Raw genomic sequence first — 24998 nt, forward strand, 5'->3', positions numbered from 1 at the left:
AACAACTGAAACTACCGACGAAGATGTTTTGACTATTATCGGAATTGTGAATACTAACGCTACAAACAGAGCAACCTGTTTACGTCTAGCTATGTGGACAAATGTTCATTGAAACGATTGATTGAACGTTTTCCAAATGGAAAACATATGTTATAATCCGAAAAATCACCTAGGTCCTCTTTTTGCCGATAATATCCTTCAACTGGACAGATCATTTCATCGGAAATTTGCATGGTTATACTTGTGGGCCAAAAACCAACAAAAATGCGTTTCCCTACACTAATGGTGTTGTCGATTACGTCTCCTATGCAATCATGGGCAGTGAGCTGTAACTCCGAAGCTTTCAAAGACCCATCAGATAGACGACCGAGGCACATGTGATCTGTTTTACAGCCTGAAGCTGAAGCTTAAGAATGATGCAAGATTCAAACCACCAACATTTAAACCATGAAAATGGTGTTTACGATTTTTTTATGCCAAATGTCCTAAAATTGCGTCATCTGAAAAAAAATAATTGTCAAAAATCGACTCTCTGGACCTTTTTTTCTGAATGAGAGGCAAAAGTATGGTTCAAGGTGCCAATGAAAATGGCCATCTCGATTTCTCATTAGAAAAAAAAGTGTTCAGGCACCGGTGATCTCATCACTCTGCTGATAAAAATATTAACCTACTTTATCCTCGATTTGAGTTGTATTTTTGTATCTTTCATGTTCTATTAGGACCCCTCACCAAAGGCACTACCTCCGCTCGAAGCATGTAGGGGAGCGATGGGTAAAAGTCGGTAATATGAATCTGTAATTCATAGATATGACCCAAAATTTGAAATCTCAGATCGATATTCTGGGAATCTGAGACTAAAAACCGGAATCGGAAATTTAGATCTCAAACATGAGATGGGTTGCGAGCATTTATGATCTAATTCCATCGTCAGAATTTGAAATGTGTCTCTCAAACATTTTCTAATACATTCATTACTTACACATTGTAATTCAGCAAATTTGTTCACTAAACTATTTCGTTCTTCAAAATCTTCCATCATAGGATTTGGAAAAAATAAAAATTAAACAATTTATTATCCTTTTTGGCAGACAAAGTTATCTGGCCGTAAGAACTAGGTAAGTAATCAACACAAACTACAATACAACGACATGTTTACATGCTAAGATACACAAAACATTTTAAGATACACAAGCTAAGATACAAAACAAAACATGCTAAGATACACAAAACATACACAAAACAAAACACACATGCTAAGATACATCAAAACATACACAAAACAGAAAAACTCAAGAAAAAAATAAGGAGAATGTTCTACGGAATATTTTTTTATAAATAAAAATACAGTTTAAAATCCGCAATTCGGGTCAATTTTTTTGCATTTGAATTGAGTTAAAAAATAAAAATAAAATGAAATAGGAGGAATATTTTATGAGTTATTTATTTTTATTTAATGATAAAAATGAATATAAAAGTCAACGAAAGATTACTTCAAACGTTTCATTGCTCATTCAGGAAATTTCTTTGGATTCTTCGGCATACTTGCTTTGTTTGTAGAGAAAACCACACTTCCATCGCAACCCCTCTTATATGAAAGCTCGAAATCTGTCTCAGTCAAATTATTCAGTAATCCGTTGTTGTTCAAGGCTTCAACAATTCGGAATCCAGAAAATTTTCTAGCTTTACTTCCGAACTCACTTCAGTAACTTTGATTAAATCCGGAGACGGGTATTCTTTTTCTTTAACCGTAAGAATTGTGTAATTAGAAGAAAGACGCCAGCATGATGATTCTTAAACCCAAACTATCGTTGGCAGAAAACATTTCATCTTCGGCAGAAAAAAAAAGTCATGTCATGAGCAAATGAAAGCATTTGTTTCAAAAGCTTCAAAATGTTTGTATGTATGGCAGCAGACATCTCTTCTTTTTTTCTTTTTTCATCTCTTTAGGAATTTTACCGAAAAAAAGTCCAAACGATGTCAACGGGGGTCGAATCAAGGCCGGTTAGAATGCAAAACTGTTTCACACGGCCACGTTATCCACATAGCTACTACACCCAAAATTAATTTTTGGCACATGTTTTGTCATCTCGATTTATTACATTTAATGAGCCTAAAAATAACAGAAAATGTCATGACTTTCACATACTGGTAAGCATTTGTATAATATATATAGTGTAGCAATATGAGAACAATATGAGCGAGCGAGCATACAAAAGTTCAACATAAGAGTGCTTTTCTTTTTTCTGTTTTCTGTCTTTACGACCGACATGTCAAATTCTCAAACGATATCAACGGATGAACAACTTCAGCATTTTCTGGTATCTCAAACAAAATTTCACCATCCAACCAATCTTCATCCATACGAATGATTTGACACGTTGTTTGTATTTTTATCGCATTTGAATGTGTATCATAACACTTGAAAAACATTGCTTATAATGCAACTTTTTTTAAATATTTCAAGTTAACTTTTTGTATAACGAATTTAGTATGAAAATATTCGTAATTTAAACTTCACGATGTATTTTTATGATGATAAGGTAGGTTTCTAGTGTTAGCCGGATACTACCACTACAGAATAACAATTTGCTAGAATAGTTCATCAGTCATCCTCGATCTTAAAGCTAGTCAATTCAAGTCATGTTGACGGCGAATACCGAAGTAGTGAAGCGACTGAGGGGAGAGTCGATTTTCATGTTTCGCCTTCAAACACGTTGGATCCTGCCTAGTATAGAAGAGCTCCGATTATCCGCGGAATTGGGTGGCAAAAACACCGCGGATAACGCAAAAAAAAACAGACAGTCTCAGCTCAATAGAGGCAATCCGCTCAATGAAAGTTGATAAACGCTCATCTTATTTCCTAACAAGAATAAGACATCTATTGAGTGTTTTGGTCGAAAAATTATTCAAGATTACCTTAGCATGGGTTCCCTCTCATTGCTCGATTCCAGGGAATGAGAAAGCGGACTCGCTAGCTAAGGTGGGCGCTTCAGAAGGCACACTTTTTGAAAGGCAAATTGCCTATAATGAATTTTTTCACATTCCTCGTCAGGACACACTCGTTAGTTGGCAGCGCATGTGGAGTGAAGATGAGTTCGGTCGTTGGTTACACACGATTATCCCTAAGGTCTCGACGAGTGCATGGTTCAAGGGATTGAATGTAGGTCGTGATTTCATTCGCGTGATATCTCGGCTTATGTCCAATCACTACAACCTAAACGCGCATCTCTATCGCATTGGACTCGCAGCAAACAATCTTTGTGATTGTGGCGATGGCTACCACGACATCGAGCATGTTGTCTGGTCGTGTATCCGGTTCCATGCTACTCGCTCTCAGCTCTCTAGAGCACTGAGAGCACAAGGCAGACAATCGGATATCCCCGTCCGGGATATCTTAGGTAGCCGGGATCCTGAGCTTCTGCTTCATCTATACCTGTTCCTCAGAAACGCCGATGTCAACGTTTAATGATGTTTCCTTCGTTGTGTCCCCGTTTCATATCCCTCCTATCCGATCGATAAACTTTTACTTAGTCGCGGCAATACATACACACACTCTTTACAGATGCACGGGCCGAAGGTTGTGCAGTCCACTGATCATTCAAGAAGAGCCAAAGGTTGTACCGCTCATGACAACTCTACACGAGCTGATGATTGCGCCGGCTAGTGACCATTCTATCCTGGATTCCTCGAGTCGAGAAAGACGCACCACGCTCGATATGGGGTACAGACTAGGGAGCGTTGCTGATTAATGGTCAGCTGCATCCCAATAGGAAGTAGCCCGTGTCGGGCACACGTACAGAGCATCGAAGACTGCAACATACCAATTATGAGAACACTTGTAATACTAACCTCGAGCCAACCGCGAGTAATCGGTTACATATTACTAACATAGTTGTAAGACAAAAATTGTCAAAATATTGGACTCCCGGCCCCGTCAGGCTAACGCCACATGTGCCTTAATAAAAAATATATTTTGGGAAAAAAAACGCAAAAAAAAACCACTCATGTGAATCAAATGAGGCGCAAACACGAATAAAAATCTTTCAGTATGAGTATGTACACCAGTGTGAGAAGTATGTACACCAGTGATCAGATGATGTGACAACCATGCCCCAACACAAAGAAGCAATAGTCTGCCACTGACCGACAAATTTCGCGAAGGACTAAAGAATTACGTTCGCGGATAATCGATTGGCTACTGTAAATACAAACTTATGAATTGGCATACTTCTCAAAACAAAGATTAACTCACTATCTTCTACTTGAGTTATTCATTCATTGTCTTCTTCCACCAGTTTTTCGCACTTCAAGTCGTTCGAGCAATACTAAACGAAAAGTAATGCCTCTTATGTACATTTAGTATATAACAATTTTAATAACGATTTCAGACACAAACATTGCATCGATGATTATCAGTTGAAAACCCGCGAATAACAACAAAATTATCCTTCCCGAGTGCGTTCTAAGCTTCAAGGCGCTTGGAAGACCTTCAACGAAAGCGGCACACGCCTTACGCCCTACAAATAGTTTTTCGATTATAGAATGTTCAATGTTGCGCCCTTGCAGAAGTCAAACAAGCCCAACCTAGAGTCATAAAATCATTTTATCAAGTAAAATTACTGGTGCAAATGTCTACCCTACCCTGTGCGACACATGACCGCGAGAATCTAGAACAAGTATTTTAACACTGAGAGCGCAGTCTAGAATTCACACAAACACATTATTCTACACGATTCGTCTCCGGGGAGGATCACCCGTTTTTTTCCACATACTTTTTGTACAATCCAAACCGCTGGAAGCTATTCATGCTGTTGTTGCGGCTCACGACCGGTCCGCCGGTCAGCCGGATGGCCTCACCAGTCACCACCACTGTGCCCAAATATGGCGCTATCGATCGCTCAATCAGAACCATTTCGGGCCGTTGTGACTGTGCTGCGACTGCTAGTAGTTCGTCAGACATCATCTGCATCTGCAACATGCCGTCCTTCGCTTATCTTGCTGCACTTCATCACGGCTCTTCGGCCCCGGCTGTGTTTGGTCATTCCGAGTTTAACTAGGTCACACAGTATAACCGCAGAGGCTAATCACGTTGTAGCTTTAGGGCTATTGGCTGGTAGCCATAACGCGGTTAGGTATCGGATCTTTCCGCACTTATCGCAATCGAACCGGACACTTGTGTAATTCAACCGAAACTGGTATGATTCTTTTCCGTTTGTGGGCCAAGTTGGAACCAAATATATAGGCTAGCAGCGGAGCGGACTGCACGGTTCTCGCAAACACCCTCGCCGCTGCATAACGCACTCATAAACAGGGTCATGCACTATGGTAACGGCCCTAGGTGTGATTTCAAAGCTCCAATTTCGAACCATATAATCGTCGCTTCAATGATAACTGAATGACGATGGAACGAACAGGTGTGTGCCCGCTACTGAACGCTCGACCGAATTCAATGAATGAATGAAAGAGTGAAGTCGCACGCTCGCGCGACCCGTCCCGTTATCAGGCCTGCACAAACTTTACTACCATTTGGGAAAGTGCATTGTACATAACATAATGCTTCCGCCATGAATTTTGGCAGCGCAACATAACACAAACACACAAAGACACGAATCGAAGCAGCAATAAATAAACCGTTTGCGAGGGTGTTCTCCTGTCTCCTGACCCAATGAAGCATAAAATCATATCGAGTCCGGTAGAGGGGGGAAGAATATTCCTATCGAAGCGAACACTTCAATGCAACAATAGCGGCAGTGGGATACAATAGTTGGATACAATGTTGTGTTGGATGTTTTGCGATTCCATGATATGCTGCTCGAGGGGTGCGACGATATTCCTTTTGTTCTGGAGAGTGCTGTTGAAGCATCGATGGTCGTGAAAATATAGATAGCCGATGCTTTGATACCATGTGCTGGTTTTAGACAATAGACGGCCATGGTGCAAAATCTCTGAGTGAAACAAAGTGGTGTGTTGAATGAAATCAAATTGATTTTTTCTTTCTCCTTTTGTTAACACTAAACGAACTTTTTGTTAGAAAATTCCTACTAAAAACAATAACATTTAAAATGGAACACATATACTTGGTTAGAAAATTATTAATTCTTATTTTTCTGTTGTAGCGTCTTCCATCTTCAAGGCAATATACGGATTTCTTGCATAAAGAAGTTCTTCAAAGTATATTTCATAGTATATTTTTACGACATTAACAGTATTGTGTCTAGTATAAGGGTAAATGATGTAGATTTGTGATTTTGGGGTTGTTAGCGCAACTAGTAAATGCGAATCGATTTGTCTTCATGAAAATCACATGTAATCAAGACGAGTTTGGGTTTGTTGAATAGCCATAATACCATAAGGCGTTCAGGTCATTCGAATTTTAATGTTTTTTAAACGATTTTCTTCAAAGAGAAACTATGATAATGGTTTGTCCACATCTGATCATGGTTCCGAATAATCCGAAAAATGAACATGGTTTGTCCGAAAACTGATCATGGTTTGTTCGGTTCTAGGAATCACTATTTTTGATTAAGAAAAAAAATCGAATTTTCATGTAGATGTTGCATTTCTCATTGCTTGAGATTACTGTCATCATATTGATCATTTCATAATTTAACCCTCTGCCCTCGAGACCTTTTCTTGTGCATTTTAAAGATGAACAGCACTCAACACAGAGAAACTCTATTTCTGCTAAGCGCGAAGGACACCGTAAACAAACTGCCACGCGCCAAGCGGCTGCCACAGCAATCATATGGACAAACCAACATCAGTGCATCGGACAAACCATGATTAGAATTGAGTTCATCGAGAAGAAGAATTAGTTACATGATTTAGATATATAAATCTGATACAAATGGTGTTCAAGCATGATGTTTACAATATTTGTAAGTGTTATAGTCCAGAAATGGTCTGAATATTTATGTGCCAAATAATCATCTGGTGATCGATTAAAAGTTAGCTCAAATGAGGGTCGCATTGACATCAATAGAAGGTGGACTTTATAAACCTTAAAAACATGTGAATCCGTAAAAATATCCTGTAAAGCTGCTGTACATCATGAAGAAGACAATTTTATAGATAATGTTTGGAAACATTTGAATACCTGATTTGACCCAGGTGCGCTGAACTAGAGCATTGAAAAAAGTGGACAAACCAAGATCAGATTTTCGACTGCACAAATCAACATCATTTACCCTACCATGTTGAAAAGTAGTTTGCTATATCTCAGTAGTTTGTAATTTGCTGTGTTCAAACGCATTGATTGCCATTGGTAGAAAAAATCCAATATAATTGTTCGTGTAGGGGCCGCTATAGACTGGAAGCCATACCTGTAACCCGGAAATTGGAGAAAATCTACTGAAGAATAAATTATTGAATTTCGTTTCTCCCTAAGACAATACTGCCGTTCTACGCATATTTGTCCCATGTTACTTTTTGACAATTTTCACTTTTCGTCATGAAACGATGTTTTTATGCCTAATCTTCCGGAAAACCACGTAAAAACTTATTGTTTGTTCCCTGCTTTTCAAAAAACAACATCAAGCTCAATTGTCCCATGTTGATATTCTAGGCATAACTGTTCAACCATGCGTTTTTTGTAAATCCATAATGAATGAATCGGTTCAAGTACAAGAATTTTATGTCACGCTTTCAGCAGGGCCAAACTGAAATGGTTAAAGCTTCTGATAGAGAAATATGCTAGAAAACTTCGATTGCGTTTTTCTCAGTTGCTGATTTTGGAACATGGGACAACTATGCGTAGAACGTCAGAATAGCGGAATTTATAAATAGGCGAATTGAACAAAATAATTCAATTCACAACTGACAGAGCGTTGGGTTACTTGGACACTCCCTACTCATTTTAATTTCTCTGCGAAGAGAGCTAACACATCAATGAGCAAGGGATACAAGCGAAAACTGTATAACAGAGCCGTTCAATGTTTGTAACATGTTTGTCTGTTTGTAACATGTTTGTCTGTAACGCTGACCCACATTAATAGAAATTTGACCCCCTTTTTGCTGACCGATTGATCTGAAATTTGAAACACACCTTTATCTCTGTAGTCATTATAAAACTGCGTATTTCATGATCTTCAAAATCCAAGATGGCGGCCGCTACTAAATGGCGGATCACATGGACTCGGAAACTACTGAATCGATCGACATGAACATAGGTATGTAGGGGTTTTTGGGGCCGGGGAAGGTTTTCATGATAGTCTGAGACCATGAAAAGGAAACACAAATTTCTGCATGACTCGAGAAATAATCAAGCAAATGGAACCAAATTCTAAGGATGGGCTGTCATACAAATGAAACACAAATCTCTGCAAAACTCGAAAACTAATCAAGCAAATGGAGCCCAATTTGGCATGTAAATGTAAAGAGGGACACGAAACGTTTCTATGACGAATACACTTCTCCCCCCCTCTCTAAGGGGGGCTGCCAGACAAACGAAACACGATCTTCTGCATGACTCGAAAACTAATCAAGCACAATTTGGGATGTGAGGGTTTTTGGGTATAAGAAATGTTTCTATAATGGTATGACACCCCTCCCTCCTCTGGGTTGGAGAGGGGGTCCCATAACAATATTACATATATTTCAACCAAAAATATTCCAACCAAACATGACAATTGAAAATTGTCGGAAAATTCTGAAGGAAAAAGGGAAAATTCGGATAATTAAATTCCCATATGTTCTACAATTACATTGTGACAAGGGCTGTTAGTCCATTTGATGTTTGCGCTAGCGAAATTGATCTTTGCTCGAAACTGGAAATGGATTTTAATGTGATGAAACGTACTCCTATATCTTCTTCTATCTATACCAAAAAAAGGATCGCCGGATGTGTTGATAAGAGCAAAACTCGAGGAAGGAATTTAACGATTTAGGGCTGTCTTTATGCTATCATATTTTCTGTATAAAACATTTATTCCATGTAACGGAGAAACATGTTATTTGCAAGAATTGTGTCTGAAAATAATCTGATATTATAATGTTCAGTTTTGTTGGAAATACTAGGATTTTTATAGTAAAACGTAAATTCAACGGGGTCGATTAGAAGATCAATCAATGAACAGTTCTGCACAAATTTTGGGCGGGACGAAGTTTGCCGGGTCATCTAGTGAAAAATACAAATCCTAAATGGTCGCCACCACAAAATGGCGCCATTTTTTTTTCTCAAAACTCTATCAATATGGGTATCAAATGAAAGGGCTTCACTAGTATTTACAGTTATTCACAGTTATTTATGAAAAATGCAAATCCAAGATGGCTGCCATTACAAAATGACGGACTACATATTATGTCAAAACCCCGTTAATATGGGTTTCAAATGAAAGGGCTTCACTAGTAGAACACGGTTATTTATGAAAAATGTAAATCCAAGATGGCTGACACTACCAAATGGCGGGCTACATATTTTCTCAAAACCCGATTAATAAGGGTATCAAATGAAAGGGCCTCAATAGTAGATCACAGCAAATCATGAAAAATCCAAATCCAAGATGGCCGCAATCACAAAATAGCAAATTATTTTATTAAACGGTTTTATTTAGCTTGAACTGTTTGTATGTATGTTTGTATGGCTGTAGGGTTGTCCCACATTAATAGAAATTTGACCAATAGGAACTGACCGAATTTATAAAATACCTTTATCTCTGCTGTCATTTTAAAACTGCTTATCTTGAAAAATCCAATTTGGCCGCCGCTACAAAATAGCTGTTTTCATATCATCTCAAAAAAAAAGGTTGATTGAGATATGTGTATCAAACGAACGAACTTGCCTTGGAGAACATATAATGTAGTTTCTGCAATCCACTCAATATCAAATGAAATTATTTGACTTATAGAATACAGTACAATGGTTTTATTGTAGAGAAATATTCTAATGAAACAGATAATGTACTAAAAACTAGAAAATAAGATAAGTAAAAAAACTTTTTAAGTTAAACGGTTTAATTCTGATTAAACATAATAATGTATCAAAAGCTAGAAAATAATTAGACAATAGCAGTTAGCAGTTATCACACGTCTCTCTCATTAGTCTAAGGCATTGATAAGACTAAAATAAAATCGTGGGGCACGTTGGATTTCTATTATCCACAATTAGAGACTTCATCATATGTTCCACGATTTTATTTTAAGTTTTATCTTCTTCAGGGCTTTCCGAAAATTTTCAACTGTCATGTTTAGTTGTTAGTATGTTTGGTTGAAATATGCGTAATATTTTCATGAGACCCTCCTTCTTCTTCCTTCTTATAGTCTTGAATCATCCATTTGCTCTATTAATCCTCGAGTCATGCAAAAATTTCTGTTTTGATTGTATGGGAGCTCCCCCTCCTCACACTTTCAGAGGAGGGAGGGGTGTCAAACCAAACCAAGAAACATTTTTCGTACCCAATGTAGTATAATGTTTGGCTCCATTTGCTCCATTAGTTCTCGAGTTTTGCAGAATGTTTCAGCATCTCTTGTACTCTAAAACCTCCACTTACAAAATTTGGTTCCATTTGCTTGATTAGTTCTCGATTTATGCAGAAATTTTTGTTCCTTCAGTATGGCAAACTCCCCACAATAGTGATCATTTTAGTTACCCATTAATGAAACGGCTGATTTTGAGTAACATAACATGGTATGAAAGTTATCCGGTTTTGTCAGTTTTGATTCGCGCTTTGTGCTTTGAATGAGTCACAGTATTTCAGTTTCTTGAAAATGTCAAGCAAACAAATTATAAATTATTATTATTAAATGGTATGTCCAAATTTCAATAATTTTTGGCATCTCACTTCACGCAATGAAAGAGAAAATCGCTCAGATTAACCCATATTTGTTGATTCTGAACATATGGAAGTGATACTAGGAGGTTTCAAATTAAATATGGTATACGCTATAAATTACCCAGTAAGAAGTTTTTCTGTAATCGCCTTGAATACGGCTAATCACTACAATCGGCACGAATGCTCAAGAATATTTTCTTCAGCTTAATTATCATGTTTTGTTCAATAATTTAACGCAGAATTGATCGTTTTATATTATTTCTTTATTTTCGAAAAAGTGATATATCGATCACCAAATTGGTTCAGTGGTTCAAAAGTTGTGAATTTTTAAAAAAAGTCATTTTTGGAAAAAGTGAAAAAAATGTTTTTTCGGACCACCCTAAAATGGAAATGGGTACCCTAATAATTTTTTTTTTAAAAAAACGGGTATAACGTTTCATGATGAACAACAATATTACCACTTTTGACTTTTGATAACGTACATTTCACCTTCAAAATTGTGCCTTGTATCGAATTGTACGTTATATCGAAACATAATAAAAAACTTCGAAACATTGCTCATATTATTTTTTTGCGATGCTGTTCGGGTTGATTTTGTAAATAATGATCACAAAATCCAACTAGAAAGTGAAGCCAACTTTTCTCATGATGTTTCCCTTCATACTGTTGATTGAGGGTAAATAAATAAAATGACCACTTACTTATTGTTGTTGCCCTTTTTCCAATGTATGGGAGTGTTGTAGGTAGTTGTGTAGGCTATTCACATAATTTTCGTTCAGAATTGAAAAACAAATATATTTTTGAGAAAAATGAATTTCAATTTTTCAAATAATTTGTGATTTTTATATTTTTTTCGCATTTGTTAATGCAATATTAAATTATTTCCTATATTTCATTCTATGACTAAATTTTTGTAGGTCCTAACGTTTTTAAGTTATTGTGTCCGAAAACAGCTTAAAAATAATTTAAAATTTTAAATAAAATCCAACTCAAAAACAAAAGAACTACATGATTTTGGTCAGACAAAGAAATACAGGAATTTTTTCAAGCCTTCATTAAAAAATAGCAAACTTATTTTTAAAAAATCATTAAATAAAATTATTTTGAAAATTGGCATTTCTTTTTCTCAAAAACATTAATATCCAAATATTCCATGCAACTACTGAACAGTCACCCATGCATTGGAAATTTTAGAAAAATTTTTAAAAAATATGTATTTGAGAAAAAAAATAATTTCAATCTTTTTAATAATTTTTTTCAGTGTAATTTTATTTATGTATTTGTTTTCCACGATTTCCTTCATTTCATTCTTTAACAAATTTTTTAGATATTATAGTTTTGGAGTCAGATTTTTTTGTAAAAACTTTGGCCCTTTTCAAAAAGTAATCTAATTTTTTTTGGGAATTCCAAGTATTCGAAGTTGCTCAAATGACCAATGTCTTTACACCCACAAAGTTTCACTGAACCTGAAATGGTCCTGATTCGTCCATTGAAAATGTGTACGTTATATCGAAGTTTCGCTGTATCGGTTTGGCATGGAATGGCTTATATGGATACCAAACTAGATTTGAAACATGAATTTGTCGGCCGCGTGTTGGAATATACGAAATATACGATACAGCCATTCCATGCAAAACCGATATAGTGGTCCTCAGATTTTCGTGAGAATTGGTAGTTCTGTTCCTAATCGCAAAATATTAAACCCGTATTTTTTGTCTGTTTTATAAGCAATTAACATTTTATGGGGTTAATATGTTAATATGTGTTAATATGTTTGGTTGAAATAAGTGTAATATTTGTATGGGACCCTCCTTCTCCTTCCAGAGGATTCACAATACATTTCTTGTGCTCCTAAATCCTCACATTCCAATTTTGGTTTTTCATCTTGAACCCCATTTGGCAAACTACGGCTTACATAACCCAATTCGCTTCATGTCACCACGATTCAATGTATTATATGAATTCTTCGACTTCAACCAATTTTCTGAAGCTTCTCGTTGTCGGATTCAACGAGAACCACCGGATCAAAGATAATCAGACTGACCGAGACGCTTCCAACGATGAGCTGTGCCAAATGTTTATTGATTATGTTAATGTTTTGACCATTTTATTTATGTTTTTTTTTTTTTTTATATCTGTATTATAGTGATTTTCAACTCATTAGGCTGGTTCGTCACTTTTACTTCCATTTTTGGAAGAATGTCGGGAGTGAGAATTGAACTCGTGACCTTTAGCGTGAGAGGCATGGATGTTACCACTACGCCAGATTGCCTCCTTTTATTTATGTGGTTTATTTGTGTTTTATTATGTATGAAGTAAAGATGTGGAGTTTTAATGCCACATTGGCTTTTCCCTACACATTTTCAACATGACAACATATAGTCCAAAATTTGAAATAAATGAAGAAATGAATAAATAAATAAGCAAACCTGGTTAGGGTTATCTATGACGTTGTATAATGCTAATGCTAAATAAAACAAGCAATGAGTGAAAAAAAACAATTTTGTTACACTTACCCACACACTAGTAGATGTTTCAAGTTCAAACAGTCCAACGAATACCATACGTCATTGTGCTTTTAGCGAATATGAATTGTCTGCGAAAGATAGAAAAAAAAAACACAACGGCAATTAATCCATCAGCTGTTCAACTTGGAAAACTTTACGGCAGCCTGAATAGCGAATAAACGCCGAACGTATCAATAAACAACGGTCGGGTGGAAGATGATTATGATGATTACAATGATGTAGCATATATACACAGTTAGCGTCGAATTGATTGTGTTAACGGGCTGCCCGCCCACCGTGCATTAGTAAATTTTCTATCGCCTCGAATTGAAGCAAAGGAATAATAATAATTACAATCCACACTCCACTGACGGCAACAGCATAAACCTCTTCATAATGAACTGAAAATATTTGGAGAGCATCCGGACTTTCGCTCACAATATCGGTTCTGTTTTATTATTTTAATTCAATCATTTTCGGCTGGAAACGTATATCGCATCGATGACGGAGGTTTTATGCTGTCGGCCAATTAAGATGGTGGTATTAAATACCACCTCAAGAGTTGCTCTACCATCGCGTAATACAGACAATTGCTTTCAACGAACATGCAAACAACCAATCCGACACAACTCATGCTTCGCATGTTCATCGATTCGCGATGGCTCCCATGCTGCGCTTTCGGTGGCTCGTGGCACTTCACTGATTTTAATATTCGAACGTCATATTAGATCATTCAAGTGTCACGATAATTAAATAACCAACCCAATTCAATTAAACTTACGAGGAGCTAAATTTTCGTTTGGACCGAAGCGGGGCGATTCCGGGAAGTGACTGAAGCGCGCTCTCTCGCGCTAAAAAGTGAGTTCCTTTCGTTACCGGCTTGCTTCTCCCAGAGGAGCACTGAAGAGGATGCGCGCTGCAACACTCGCTTCCACCATCGCATCGATATGATGATGCTTAGCATAAACTCGAAAACGATGAAAAATGGTCAGAGAGAGAGAGAGTGTAAAATGTAACGTGCTTTGAAATAATAACAATAATCGATTTAGCGCGTTCGCGCTTATCGACGCCCGCAAGTCGCGTGAGGGTGGTTGCAATGGAACAAGATAAAACATCATATCATGTAATGTTGTAAAATCTGACTCAACATTATGTTCGAACACCTTTCCCACACGGTAGTGTAGTACACACATGAACATGTCGGAGAATGACGGCAACTTCAATAAAAAGTTGGTAGCAATCGTTTGTGTTCCCATCAAGCGGCTTCTAGATTCCATAATAGCGTTTCCGACAGCAGATTTGCAACCAATGATTCGCGATTGATTGATTAGGGCCAGAAGTGTATGTATGTATAGCTGGGGTTTCAGCGTTGCATGTTTCCGAAACGGAAAAAGTGAATTTGCTACCCATGGAATGATAATTCACTTTAAATGCCCTTCCTGCGAAATTGAAACATTATTTCCTGGCACGAGCGGCGTCAAGTGGGTGGAAATCCGGTGAGAGCGACACGAGAAAAAATAATGTAATCCACTCCGAAATGGGGTCACTGACTTTGACAAACCGTACGATCAAACTCGGCTCGGGGCCGAGAGAACAATATCCCACTAAATTACGACCCAATAACCACTGCAGCCGCCGCGCCATAGCTACTATACTACACATCGGTCGTGCGCTCTGAGCGCACGATTTTGATTGATTGCGGTGTGAAAACTAAATTGGATAATGAATGCATAAAAGCTTACCGCATATCACGCAGTGAAAACAAGTTGCAGCACTCGGAGTCCGCTACGGCGCGGCCTTAGGTTGGGGTGGGGTGTCTTGGCACAGTAATAACAGCTGAACCACGCAAAAAAAGTTAGAGTAGTACAAACAATCCATTTGCTGGAATGGAACTACAGTGCCGCAAGTGAGAGCTTTCACCGCTAGAATAAAACCGAATGAGTAGCAGCGAAGGGGTGGATCGAATGTGGAGGACAGATTCGTGTCACTCGATTGAAGTCGGAAATTGCTCTGAATGGTTGTGTAAATCATTATTAAGAGTATATTGTAACGGAAGAAAATAATTTATCATTCAAATAATTGCTGATATCAATGAAACGTTGTAGGCAACTATTGAACGATTCAATTCAGAATCCATACACTGTCCCAATTTTTTCAAAATATTAAAAGTTTCACGTAGCCTCAAGTTATGTATTCACTCACGCGACACGGAACCACAACATATACAATCATTACGACGTTTCGGACACGGTCCAGTAGATGGCCAATATCGAGCCCGAAATCGGTCGACGCAAAGGTAATTTTAACCCTTTTAATGTTTGCAAAGATTATAAGTGTTGTGTCCTAGTTCCGTTTCGAGTCTCGTGAGTGAATAGTGGTAAATGTCCTTACGTTACCACAACCAAAATAAAGCAAATTATGTAAGCGTTAATAATTTTAGATTTGGTTTTGTAATTGACAAATTGTCAATTTGATAAATTGATCATTTGATATTAGATTGCAGTGAAACGTTACGTGTGTCTTTAACACTTTAAGGACCGCTCACCGATGGATCACGAAATAACCTGTGTTTTCTACACTTGATGCTTAAATCCTTGGTCTGCCAGGAGTCTAACAAGACCTACCGATGGCTCGCCTTTGTCTCATCCACACCGAAGGAAACGATCTCATTCGTGGAATCCGTACAAATGAAGCGTACAAGTTTGCCCCCAAAACGTTCGGTCCTTAATATGTTAAGGCAACTTTGCATACTTGAAAATCTAAAAAAACACTTTTTGAAAAGGGTCAATGTTTCTATCTCTACCGTTTGTCTTAGCATTCAATAAGTAACAAACATATAACTCTAATGGGCACCTTACACGATCAAAATTATTGACAATAAGTGTCTTCAAAGGGGGTCTCCGTAGCCACATTGGTTGCGCGTTCGCTTAGTAAGCGATCGATCGTGAGTTCAAAACTCAGGGCCCTCATTGACCATCTTTGTGTTGTTACAGAATAGCTACGTCCACGCAACAATCATCAGCGATGGAGATCGATCCACGGTCGAATAAAGATCGATTCGTCCATACAACTGCTCTGCTCTGCAAGAAACATCGGGCTGCTGTTCTATAAATAACTCAACAATGATCAACAACTGTCTCCGCTGTCCGGTCTAACTGGATAATGGAAGAACAGATAGAAAAACTCTTACGCCTAAATGGCTACTTTGTAAATGTGTACCATATGCAATGGTGTAGTAGGGAATAGTCTAACGCCGAGAAATGGCAACTGTGTAATGTGCTAATTATAGACATGTACACGATTAAAATTCGGCTCTGTTACAGCTAAAATGCTAATGAGCCTAAAATAAACAAAAAGGGATAAAAAAAAGGGTCTTCAATATCGTGACAGCCACGCTTTTGACATCCGACCTAACCTCAATCAATATTTTGCCACCTTACACGGTCAATATCGCCATCAACCTGAGAGTACTAAAGTATCCGCGATGACTAGTGGCGACATTCGAGTTTGGGATCCGAACTATTCTCCATCAGATTAGGAGGCTCTATAGCAATATTGAATTGCTCAGATTTGAATGAAAATTCCTACTTAGCGTTATTCAACTACTAGAAGCAAAAAGCCCCTAACCTGAACAATTTCCTCTAAACTTTCCGATATTCCTATTAAACTTATTATTATAATATAAAATCAATTTCGGACACAATTTTCGTACAGGCTGCTCCTTTGTTGCCAGTTTTCTTAGTTTGCGAAAATATATGCAAGTTATATTGTCTGCATGCAAATATTTTTATTCTATTCTATGAATAAGATTATAAGAGGGGCTGAAAAGGAAATGGGTGTAAGTGACATGTTCGAGTTTCTCTTCATCGACTCCCACTTTTGGTCATAATTTAGCCGCAAACATATTCCGAGCTTATTTGTCAATGGGAACGATTGGTCAGATCCTCAATTATCGGTTCTGTAGGTAAATCAAATTGGAACGTTTTTGTAGCTGAGCTATTCACGAAAGAAAAGGTTGATGGTGGGAGAATCGATCAAGTCACTTATACCCCTTTCTTTTTGAGCCCCACATATATAATTTATAGTTCATACTCACCATACACCGCCTGTGATTTTTTTTCTCGAAGTTCGTGAGGTGAAACGTGAAACGAATAAAGTGATTATCATACCACTTCAATGAGCCGTAAAAAAATTATTAATGCTCAAAAAAAATTATTAATTAAAATACCAAGCGCCAAAAAAATTGCAACACGGCATCGCTCGTCAACACCCTTCGCGTGCAAATGAAGAGGCGCTGAACAATCTGAAGTTTTTCTAACCCTTCCGTAACGCAACGTAACGCAAATCGCATCTCTAAAATACAGTAAGTAACGCATCCTCGACCCCCCTCCTCCTTAGTGCACTACGGCCAACATTTTTGTGTGACAATTCCCGAAGCTATGTTTTCCCGAAGCTATGGAAGACAGCTTCTATCTGCCCGATATTTAAAACAGATTCGAATCACCTCGTGGAAAATTACCGTGGTATCTCCATTTTGTGTTGCCTGGCGAAAGTGTTAGAGGAATTAGTGCATAACGTTCTCTATTCAGCATCCCGAACAACTATCTCCGAATTTCAACATGGATTCGTAAAGAAGCGGTCAACCACAACAAACCTCATGGCGTTCACCAGCTTTATATCGTCTGAAATTGAGAAAAAGCAACAAGTAGACGCCATTTATTTCGATTTCTCGAAAGCGTTCGACAAAGTACCTCACGACCTCGCCATTACGAAACTTCGTCACCTGGGTTTCCCTCACTGGATCACAGAGTGGTTGCGTTCCTATCTGACTGAACGTAAGGCGTTCGTCAATATCAACGGTTCGCATTCTCGTGTGTTCCAAATTACATCCGGTGTGCCACAGGGCAGCGTGCTGGGGCCACTAATTTTCGTGCTGTTCGTGAACGATCTGTGCTTCCGATTGAAATCACGAAAGCTGCTTTACGCCGACGACCTGAAGATTTACAGATCCGTCGCATCTCACCTCGATTGCTGTGCACTTCAGGCCGATATTGATGAATTGCAAAAATGGTGCGTTGAGAACGGTATGGAGCTAAACGTGAAAAAGTGTAAGTCTATCGCATTTTCTCGCCGACAATCACGAATCGAATTCATGTACTCAATCGGGTCCGTACCCCTGGAGTGTGTTCTTTCCATCCGCGATCTCGGTGTGACCATCGACAACAAGCTTCGATTCAACGAACACATCAACCTAACAACTACCAAAGCGTTCTCAGTCCTAGGATTTGTTCGGCGTAGTACCAGCAACTTCCAGGATATCTACGCCATGAAGACACTATACTGCTCATTAGTTCGTAGTATCTTGGAGTATGCGGTATGTGTGTGGGCTCCATTTCACACAACCCAAACAATCCGAATGGAGAGAGTGCAACGCAGCTTCATTCGTTACGCCCTTCGCTCATTACCGTGGTCTGACCCAACGAACATGCCCGATTATGAAAGCCGTTGTAGACTTATCGCTCTCGAAACGCTTGCCTCCAGACGATCCAATCTACAACGGGTTTTTGTCTTTGATTTGATTTCGGGAAACATCGACTGTCCATCTTTGTTGTCCAGTGTTTCGTTTTATGCACCTTCCCGTCAACTTCGTGAGCGTGACTTACTGTTCATTAGACGACATAGAACCTCTTATGGTCTCAATAATCCGTTGGATGTTTGTTTTCGTTTGTTCAACAGTGTTTGTGATGTATTTGAATTTGACATGTCTAAAAATGTATTTAAAAATAGGATTAAGGGCTATTAGGTTAAGATCAGTCTGTGGAATCGTTTTATAACATTCGAGACGTTGCAAATAAATAAAAAAATTCTCGCGTTCGACATGTTTCTAAATAGAAAAAAAAGTTTACAGAACATGATTATTTTTCAAATAAAGCATGATAAAGATGTTGTTAGTAAAACTCTTTCCCTGTAGCAGTGCCCTTCTTCCAATGTATGGAAGACATGTTGGTAATTGTATGGGCTATTCTATATATTTTCTCAAAATTTAAAAACAAACGTTTTTTTTTTTGAGAAAAATGAATTTTAATTTTCAAAACATTCTTTTTCAATCAAATTAAAAAAAAATGTTTGAAATTTTTTAATGAATACTTAAACATTTTCCTACATTTCATTCTTTGATCAAACTTTAGTTTATAGTTAGTTTATAGTTTTTGAATCAGATTTTTTTTTAATTTTAGGTTTTTCGATTCGGAAATTTCCTAAGATTTCTTTTACATGCTATAAATTACAGCCCACTTGTGTGTATAGTGTTGAAATTGGTGAAAACTAGAAGCATCCACCTTTTTCCATACAATTGTTCAATCCATTTGTGTGCTTTCCTATCCGTGCTGTCAATAACGGGCTACTTATGCAGCCGCGAGAAAAGAAACAACGAAGAGGACAACGAAAAGAGAATATTTTTGACGTGAACTCCACACTTGCACAGTACATACGCTGTCGCTAGCGTTTAAATACTGCATATACTCTGAGGAAAATTTTCACTTCCCGTGTGGTGGTCATCGAAGCAACATAGTTGCCGGCGGGCGTCGAGTATGAATTGTCTTTCTCCTTCTGCTTCTTATGTGTCATCTTCGTCTACCCTCGTGCTGTGGACGCGAGCGAATAGTTCACTCGCTATGGATCTGGCATTGCAATCAACACAGCCATGACAATTGTAAGCCGATCCATGGCAAAACAGGATTAATTAAAATGTTTTTGCCACCTTATGTAGGGAACAATCAAGCTGGGTTATCAGCTTGATTTTTCCATACATGGCGTGGAACTATTCTTCTGCTGAAATGCTATGTTTCTTGCATACAACCCCCTACATTTTTCTATTGATAATAGAAACACGTCAAAAACATGTAAATCGCGAGAATTCACACACAAGAATGTTACGAGTAAAACATATTTTTTATGAGTCTCTATACACAAATGCCATATATTTCTGAAACTATAAATGTTTTAATAAGGTTAAAAACATTCTTGAATACACTTTAACGCTATCTTGACTTTAAACAGAATGAGGATTAGTTGTGACTTTTTCAAAAAAAAAAAAAAACAATAAAAAGTTGTTGTTAGAAAACCTTTTTCCCCGTAAATGTGCCAATCTGCCGATGTATGGATGACTTCTTGGTAATTGTGTGGGCTATTCATATAATTTGTTTTGGAGAATTCTGAAAAAATACGGTTTTGAGAAAAATTAATTTAAATTTTTAACATATTTTTTTCAGTGAGACAAGAAAAAAAATAGTAGTTTTTCATGAAAATTCAAACAATTTCCTATATTTAAGTATTAGAACGAAATTTTGTAGGTCTTATAGCTTTTGAGTTTCGTAATTTTTGTAAAAAAATTAGAAATAAAAACTTTGGCCCTTTACTTTCTAGATTTCTTTGCAAGATTATTCAACACTAGAACCGGTGAAAATAACCGGTTTTTACACTTACAATGTTTCACTGCAATCTGAGATGCAATCGAGTTGGTATGAAATTCGTCCATTGATAAATTGATAAATTGATAAATTGATAAATTGATATGTTGATATGTTGATGAATTGATAAATTGATAAATTGATTAATTTATTAATTGATTAATTGATAAATTGATAAATTGATAAATTTATAAATTGATAAATTAATAAATTGATAAATTGATAAATTGATAAATTTATAAATTGATAAATTTATAAATTGATTAATTGATTAATTGATTAATTGATTAATTGATTAATTGATTAATTGATAAATTGATAAATTGATAAATTGATAAATTGATAAATTGATAAATTGATAAATTGATAAATTGATAAATTGATAAATTGATAAATTGATAAATTGATAAATTGATAAATTGATAAATTGATAAATTGATAAATTGATAAATTGATAAATTGATAAATTGATAAATTGATAAATTGATAAATTGATAAATTGATAAATTGATAAATTGATAAATTGATAAATTGATAAATTGATAAATTGATAAATTGATAAATTGATAAATTGATAAATTGATAAATTGATAAATTGATAAATTGATAAATTGATAAATTGATAAATTGATAAATTGATAAATTGATAAATTGATAAATTGATAAATTGATAAATTTATAAATTGATAAATTAATAAATTGATAAATTGATAAATTGATAAATTGATAAATTGATAAGACGGCGCCAGTGGTTGTATGGTTAGCGTAACAGCCTCACAATCCGATCGGCCTGGGTTCAATCCCAGCTGGCGTCGTTGGGATTTTCTGAGGCGAAAAATCTCTGGTTACGTCTTCCTTCGGAGCGGAAGTAAAAGAAGTTGGCCCGGCTCATGAGTTGTTGAGTCTGATAGGTAGGAACAGGTGGAGTCGCCTCCCTGATGTCGGTGATTGGCACTAAAGTGGCGGAAATAGGCCGACGAAAAATAAGCGAAGATTAAAAAAAAAAAAAATAAATTGATAAATTGATAAATTGATAAATTGATAAATTGATAAATTGATAAAAAAAATCAGATATTTTTTTCGTCAAAGCCACAAATGAGTCTTGTACAAAATTTATTGGATTTTCCAAAATTTCATCCCCAAAGACGAAAGGGTAGTTTTCCATTCAATCAAAAATATCTTTGTAGTAAAAGGTCCTACTTGAACCTTTGAAATGATGTGCATCCCGTCTTTTTGTGTTGATTTCACGTCTCACATTAATTTCACTTACAGTTACAGCGTCAATAGCAAATGTTGGAGACAAAAACAAAATCCATGAGATTCAATTGCGACAATTCCGGCACAGTCAACCTTGGAGATTCACCAAATCATACAGACAGAATAGTTTTTCCCTGTGAGTTTTGCGCTTCGCTAGTGTCTCTTTTATGGCCCACCATGAATCATGCATGACATTCCTTACAGAAGAGTAAATTCGTAATTTCTCGAAACAGAATGCCCAAGGGAGTAGTTTTTTCAGCCATATTCACGGTGTGGCCACCCGATGACATCATCCCATCGTGATGATGAAAAATTCAGAATAAGACAATGCGCTCACATGGCTGTGTATTTTCATTTTGCGTTTGAGTTAAATTCCAGCTTGGAACATCGCAACCAGAATAACGACAAGTATTTTGAAGCATGAGTAATTGAAAAGCTACAACCGTTGAAAAATCAATTTATATCAGCCGCCACAGCTTGTCCGATACAACAGATCTGATCGATCGGATCGCGTGTAAGGCGACGGAAATGTTAGTCTGTTAGTAGTTGACAGTCTACAGCAGTCCATCAATGGTTCGCTTGGCTTGACTGCGTCCATGTGGCAGAACGCTGTCGATCGAGCGAGAAAATCAACCTCCTCCTTGATTAATATTTCAGCGATGTAGCGACAGTGCGGTTCTGCGACTTGATACCTGGGGATCGTACCTCTGAATTAGATGGGAAATTTTTTGTCTCCCCACACTGTTCACATACGCGACACCCAACGGTTCCCGGTTTTATGATTAATACCGCAATTTGTGCTCAATACGCGATTGTTTGCAACTCATAACTGCGATCGAGCGGAAAGACTCAAAGCGAAAATGCCGCCGCCCATTTGAGGCGGCGAACCATTCGTTGTGCTGAGTCATATGCGCGGAACGAAATAAAGCTGGAGAAATTTTTGACTACAATCGAGGAAAACTCGATCGGCTCGGGGGAAGTGTACAGCATAAAATAGACTAATTATATCTGTAATGGTCTCTCTGTACAACTAAAACACGACGATCGACGTTTACCAGTAGCATTGTGAGTGACTCTAATGGAATCGACCGATCGAAACCGGCATCCATTTTGGGAATCGCGGATAAAAGCGGCATTCGGAGAGTGATGGCTTTCCGCTGGATATAAGTTTTCGCAGGAAGCAGTTTTCATTCGACACACCATAAAAGTGTAGGTAAAGCGTTTACCTAATGTGTTTACATTTCCCCTAAAGCGCTCACTAGTAGCAATTCAGCTGATACGGTTTGTTTGCAATGTACACGAAGTGTAGTTAGTGTGAGATGGTGCCCCCGTTTGGGGTTTGGTTTCGAAAGTGAAACTGATTTTATCGGATTCATCGTCGTTGCCCAGCAGACGTCTGCTTGAAGCGGCAATTACTAACAAGTTAGTTAATTGAAGCAAGAAAAAAAACACTTTTACCAGCGAATGGCAAACGTGTTTTTCTTCTGCTCTCCAACCTCTCTTCGAACGTATTCATCATAAGTGGCTGCCTCTCAACGCTCACATTTTCCTTTTGGCGTGGAAAATGTGATTTTCGAACAAATTATTAATCCGTCTCTGGTATACTGCATAATTTTCCACTCGAAAGCGACTCTCGTTGGGGGTAATACGCGCGAAGTTTGAGAATTTGTTGGCGTGCGACCATCCACTGGGCCAACGCGGCGACGTTTTGATCCTGTCCGTATGGGAGGCGGGGTCCACTTGCCTCCGTTTCGGTTACATTAATTATAATTATTATTAGTTTTCGACTCGAGTGTTATGTGGATTATTACATCATCATTTCTCTTAAGTTTAACAATTGCTGCTGTGTAGCCTCCATGTCGCAAGATTGTTTATCCCGTTGTTCTGTCAGTGTCTAAACCAAACAACAACGACACACTGGCGACTCCACCCAAGCCCTATTTATAAAGCTCCTCAACACACGAAAATATTTGCGTTTCTTTTACCTGCATTACAGTGCTGATGAATGGATGGAAAAAAGAGATTATCGAATTTTCAAAATAGGACGTTCTCAAAAATGTTAATTCCCACTAAAAACTACCTTATGCAAAATATCAGCTCAATCGCACTTCATTTATTAGTGCCGCACAGCCATCGAGTTTAGAGTTTTGGAAAACCCAAAAATTACTTACTCACATGAAATCGGGGCTCAAAAAAAAGTTGATGCCAAATGTCTTCAAATTACATGAAATCTACTGCCATCTCGATAAAAAAAATTCAAAACGTTGTTTCGGAATACGAGGCAAAACGTATGATTTAGGGTGCCAATGAAAATCATTATCTCGATTTTTCATGCGAAATGTTGATTTGCACGATAAAATACCCTATCCAAAATATTAGCTCAATCGGACTTCATTTACTAAGTATGACAGACGCCAAAATGTGAGTTTTTAGAGAACCGAATCACCCAAGGAGGGAGTGGACATAAAATCGGGTTGTTCCAAAAAAAAATGTTGATACCAAATGTCCTCAAATCGTATGAAACGTCGAGATTCGCTGTTATCTAGAAAATATTTTTTTCGCCAAAAATTGACTTTTTGGCACTCCGGTGACGCTTTAGGAGGAGTTTTGAAGCGGAATACTGCTAAAGCAAGTTTACTGGGTCATCACATTACAACTGCAAAAGAACTCTATATATGGGCAATTTCCAAAACAGATTCGAAAATGTACTATGGTTTTTATCAGAGACACGTTGTAAAGCAATGGAAAGAAAACTTAAAACCCGTTATAATTATGTGAAGCAAATTTCCGGAACTCAGTTATATCCCGAGACAATGAAAACTATAAAAAACACATACAATCATTAATAACGGAACCAAAATTAAAATTTTGTGCAACTCTGGTATTTTCTCCAAAAATATTTGCTTTAATTTGATATGTCGATCATTTGAATCGACTCAGTAGTTCAAAAGTTATGAATTTTTGAATAAAAACATTTTTTGAAAAAAGTGGACAAA

At 37.3% G+C, this 24998-nt stretch overlaps 1 protein-coding gene across 2 annotated transcripts in view; it reads right to left on the reverse strand.

The window, feature by feature from the left end:
- Nucleotides 1–24998, reverse strand: part of LOC129763401 (tubulin polyglutamylase TTLL5) — a 100852-nt gene that overhangs the window by 32760 nt on the left and 43094 nt on the right. The window contains exons 1-2 of one of the 2 annotated variants that reach the window (XM_055762429.1): nt 14058–14094; nt 13286–13365 (exon numbers count right to left, since the gene is read on the reverse strand). The gene's annotated coding sequence lies outside the window, so the exon portion shown is untranslated. Of the gene's footprint in view, nt 1–13285; nt 13366–14057; nt 14095–24998 lie in introns of those variants that run through there. The other variant, XM_055762428.1, reaches the window with a different exon arrangement.

Source organism: Toxorhynchites rutilus, chromosome 1, assembly GCF_029784135.1.
Source record: "Toxorhynchites rutilus septentrionalis strain SRP chromosome 1, ASM2978413v1, whole genome shotgun sequence".
In the NCBI taxonomy this organism is placed as follows: domain Eukaryota; kingdom Metazoa; phylum Arthropoda; class Insecta; order Diptera; family Culicidae; genus Toxorhynchites; species Toxorhynchites rutilus.